The 5,438-nt window shown below is 35.3% G+C and overlaps 1 pseudogene; it reads left to right on the top strand.

Annotated features, from left to right (window-relative positions):
• The first annotated feature begins 3,121 nt into the window (after positions 1-3,121).
• Positions 3,122-3,795, top strand: LOC101712539 (tumor protein D52 pseudogene; annotated as a pseudogene).
• Positions 3,796-5,438: the final 1,643 nt, after the last annotated feature.

Below are 5,438 nucleotides of genomic sequence, written 5' to 3'. Positions count from 1 at the left end.
TGAAAATTTTTGCATCTATGTTCATTAGGGAGATTGGCCTGTAATTCTCCTTTTTGGTTATGTCCTTCTCCGGTTTTTGTATCATGGTAATGGTTGCTTCTAGGAATGAATTTGGGAGTACTGCTTCCCTTTAAATTTCATTAAAGAGTTTGAGAAGTAGTGGTATTAGGTCTTCTCTAAATTTCTTGTAGAATTCAGCAGTGAATCCATCAGGGCCTGAGCTTTTCTTTGTTGGTAGGTTTTTAGTTACATCTTCAATTTCATTAGCTGATATTGTTTTATTTAGAATTTTTATATCTTCTTGATTTAGTTTTGCCACTATTACAGTCCACTATGTCCACTGCTACATTCCACTGGTGCATTTCTCCATGGAGGCCTCTGAGGTCACCATATGCCTGCAGGTTCAGCCTGCCATTTCCTCAAGGAGAGTCCTGGCTCTGGGAGACAGTGCTGCTTGTTATCTCCCTCCTCCTTGCTGAAGTCTCTTTGCTCTCCCCATGGACTTCAGTTCTTGCTTCAAATCATTACTCGGTCCCAGGGACCTATATCCCTTTCTTCTCCTCATGCTGATCAAGACACCAAATCTCAGAGAAGCTCTTTCTCTGCTGCCCACCACTCCACCATCTTTCTGGAAGTCCAGTTTGTGAAAATTATTATATCCTTTTGATCAACTGTTTATTATTCGCTCAGCATCCTCATCATCTCATATTTCTCTTATTATAGTTTTTATCTTTTAATGTATTTTGTCTAATATCATGAAAGAGAGAGAGAGGGAGAGAGGAACTATAATGATATATCCTTCTCTCTCCCTTTCTTTCACAAAACTGGGGCTTAACCCCAGAACCTGCACATACTAGGCAAGCATTCTACCGCTGATTGACATCACAACCCTTTATATATTTGTTTGTTTGTTTTTTGTGTATGTGTTTTATGAGATGGGGTCTCTTAAAGTTGTGTAAGCTGATGTCAAACTTGAAATTCCCTACTTCAGCTTCCCAAGTAGCATCACCACATTGAGTTCACCCCTGCTCTATTTTTGGTATGCATTTGTAGGTAATATCTTTTCCATCATTTCATTTTCCATCTATGTGTGTCCTTAAAGCTGAGGTAAATCTCTTATAGGCAGCATATAGTTGGATCTTGTATAGTTTGTTTTTAACATTTTCACCTACCATATCTTTCAATTACAGAATATAATTGATCTTTATATTAAATGATTATATATTTAAAGGGAAAAACTATTTTTATTTTGTTCATTGTTTTCTGCTTTTTTGTTATTCTTTTATTCTATTTTATTTTGCAGTATTTCCTTTGTAATTTGATGATTTTTTATAATGGAATTCTTAGTCTCCTTTCACTTCATATATTTTGTATCTGCTATAAATTTTTGCAATGTGGTTAACATCATTCTTTTATTAAAATGTTACAGTTATTATAGTGTATTTTAAACTGATAATAGTGGTGTAGTACTTGCCTAACAAGTGCAAGGCCCTGAGTTCAATTTCCAGAAGCAGGAAAAAAATTACACATTTATTAATCCTGACCCACCTTTTGTAGTTTTGATGTTAAAATTTGCATCATTGTAATTGTGTACTTTCCATTTTAATATTTATTCTAGAATTTAAAGTGATTTGTAAACCACAATTAAAATATTAGATTATTCTGAATTTGACTGTATACTCATATTTTCCATTGAGTTTTATACTTTTAGATGTTTTTGTATTACTAATAAATATTCTATTTTGTCACTTTGAAGAATACTTTAATATTTCTTGCAAAGCAGTTCTAGTGGCAATGAACCTCCTCACCTTTAAGTGTATATCTTTTCTTCATTTCTGAATAGCCACTTCTAAAGTATGTTATTCTTTGTTGGTAGTTAATCTTCAAAGTGTATGTTTAATATTTTACCACTCAAAACAAAATCTCCATATAGAAAAGACATATCTTAATAGTCTGCTAAATAAAAGAAAAAACTATTTTTTCTCTTTAACAGAAACTTTAGAGTCCCAGACCATTATGTACTAGGATATATAAATACATGTTTTATCATTTATCTTTATATAAAATTCTCAGAGATTGTATTGTTTTTATGTGAATGTTGACAGTATTTACCAGCATTTGTCTATTTTACTTTAGAAAAAAGGAAGCGAAATAACACTTGGATTAAAACATCTAAGTGAATTAAACCAGCATGTTAACAAGTTTGTTTTTACTTAAGTATATGATGGTTGATTGTGTCTCTATTTTGTTTTTTTAGATACCAGACAAACTTAAAATGAAGATACAATTTTATAAGAAATCAGAAATAATTATAATAAAATCTCATCATTAATATGTTTTAATTATCATTTTCAATATAAATCAATTAATGTTATTTTAAACTTTCCTCATTAAATTACAGTTAGAAGATAAAAAATAGATCATTTTAAACTTCTAAGTATTAAAGTCTATTGCTTCAGGGAAACGGAAATTCACTTCCAGTGCACTCCATTTCATGATGTTATAATAAATTGTGGAAATTTCTTTCAATTTCTTAAAGAAACTATATAATCTAGATACATTGTGATACTAGGAGCCACTGAGAAATAAACTGAAGCTTCCAACAGTTCTTATTCTTGCATCAAGTATGAGTTTGAGTGTACTTATGGGTAGAATTGTGATGTACTCCAGGCAGAAGGATCTTGCAGGGGAAGAAAAACTAGATCTTTCAAGAGATAAGCAGAGCTATAATGAGAAAGAGCAAGAATAAGAAAACTACCTTTACTGATGTGTTCCCCCTTAAAAATTACTATATGCTGAAGCCACATAAAAAACTAGAAATACTTTACATGGCATAGCGAATTTTGTAGGAATTTCCTGGATGTTCTGAAAAATCAGAATTTTTTTTTTTTCACAACAAGAAGGACAATTAGAGCATGAAACCAAGGCTTGGCTGTGGCACAAAGTCTCATGCCCTAGAAACCGAGATAAAAGAACAATAGGCTAACCTTTATTAAAGTTGTAACCTAGAGTCTCAGTGAGCTTGCTAGGTGGGGCAAAGGGAATAGGGCCAAAGGGGCGAGCGACTGCAGAGGGAGCTCAGGTGGCCATAAAGCCATGCATTCTGCCTCTGGCTGGGATGATGGATCACAGAGACACAGACTTATATGAAGACTACTAGCCCCCTTTAGATTTCAATGCAGGAGTGAACAAAAACTACCCCTACCTGTCCCTTAGTGGTAATTCCTCTCCACCCAGATCACCTACTGAGAAACTTGGTTTGCTGAGAACAGGCCCAGTACCTGAGGAAGGAGAAGATGCTGCAGCCACGCTCAGTGCCACCGAGGCGCTCTCGGAAGAGGAACAGGATGAGCTGAGAAGAGAGCTGGCAAAGGTGGAAGAAGAAATCCAAACTCTGTCTCAAGTGTTAGCAGCAAAAGAGAAGCATCTAGCAGAGATCAAGCGGAAACTTGGGATTGGTTCACTACAGGTGCTAAAGCAGAACATTGCCAAAGGGTGGCAGGATATCGGCATACAGGAAGACCTCTGAAACTTTATCTCAGGCCAGACAGAAGGCTTCAGTGGCCTTTTCATCTGTTGGCTCTGTTATCACCAAAAAGCTGGAAGACGTAAAAAATTTCCCAGCTTTCAAGTCATTTGAAGAAAAGATCGAAAACTTAGTCTAAAGTAGGGGGAACTAGGCCTGCTGGTGGTGATTTTGGGGAAGTCTTGAATTCAACTGCAAATGCTAATGCCACCACCACGGAGCCACCTCCAGAGCAGACACAGGAGGAGGAGCCTGTGAGGAGCCTGTGAGATTGCTACTTTTGCTCCACTCCCCACTGCCAGATGCTGCAAGCAAGATCCAAGCACATCTTGTCAACATTCATTGCTATGGATTTCTACCAGATGTGCTTTAATTTAGCTTTACATATTTCTTTGAGCAAATAGTTTGTCAGTTAAACAAAATGAAAATATCTTCACTTCTACTCCCAGGAAACACCCTGAATGTGAATGCAAGGCCCTTTATTTAGGGAAATACTATTATACAGACAACAGGTAGTACCTGAAGACACTTGCAAGAATGATCTGAGAAGCTGCAAGCGATCACAGTTGCTTTCCTACTTTACAAAATTGCTCTGCATCTGAGATGCTACTTGGATTTTTGTCTTCCAGATGATTTTTTTCCCTTTGACTCTGTATATTTGATTCCTAACTCAAATTATTCTTTTAAATTTTTTAGTCTATGCCATTTTTATTTATTTATTTTCCCATTAAGTTTATTGGTACATTTTAGGTAAAATACAGTTACATTCATCATTGGGATCTTGTACCATTACATGAATATCTTGGTTCTTTCTTTTTCCCCCTTCCCCTGCCCTCCCTTCACCCCCTCCACCCTTCCCTATTTGCAAAGACTTTGTTTCCATTTTTTTCCTTTTCTCACATTTTTTCTTTTCCCTTTTTTTCTTTCCCCTACCCCTCCCATTTCCCCTGCACCTTTAGACCTTTTCTTCCTGTTACACAATATCAATTATACATTTTTTTAAATTACAATATCAAGATCTAGGAGACATTACCACAGATTTTACAGAATTTAAAAGGATATAGAAATCATATTACAAAAATCTGTTTTGAAATAAATTTGACAACTTCTAAGAAGTACCTTGGAAGACAAATTAATGAAGCTAACTCTGGAGGAAATATAAAATTTGAATAGCACCTATTAAAGAAAGTATATTCCTAGCTTGAAAACCTACCTATATGACAACAGCAGGCTCATATACATTTTAACTGATAAATTATATCAAACAATTAAAGCAGAACAAAGAAGGAACACTTTTCCCCTCATTTTAGGAACTCAACATTGTACTAATCCTAAAACTGGATAAAGATAATAGAAGAAAAAAGTATGAACATAGATAGAAATTTGTTTAGAAAACAAACTATTAGAAGTCAGATCTGGCAGTATGTAGAAAGTGGTTTTGTTATGGGGATGGCAGTGTTGGTTCCGTATTGGAAGATCCACCCCCAAAAGTCATCATTTTAACAGAGGAAAGGAAAAAGCCATATGATCCTGTCACTAGTTGGAGAAAAAGTATTGGACCAAATTCTACAGCTGTTCATGGTAAAAGCTATCAAGAGACTAGAAGTAGAACAGAACCTTCTCAACAGATTAAAGACATGTACTCCATACTTCCAGCGAGGACACCTTATACAAATGGAGAAGATACAATGCTTTCTCCTTAAGGTGGGGAACAAGGGCAGATATGCTTACTCTTTATCTGTCCATTAAACTTTGAAACTTAGGCCCTACCAAAATAGTCTGGCAATAAAATGACACAATTAGGATAGGACTGGCAAGGTAGAAGCAAAATCTGTATATGTAGATGAAATGATCATCTACAGAGAAAATATGAAGAAATCTCTAGGAGCCCCTAGAACTTGTATTTAAATTT

Source organism: Heterocephalus glaber, unplaced genomic scaffold (genome assembly GCF_053883595.1).
Source record: "Heterocephalus glaber isolate CG9 unplaced genomic scaffold, H.glaber_assembly_v1.0 deba00001472, whole genome shotgun sequence".
NCBI lineage: Eukaryota > Metazoa > Chordata > Mammalia > Rodentia > Bathyergidae > Heterocephalus > Heterocephalus glaber.
This window is presented reverse-complemented; position numbering and strand designations above follow the sequence as displayed.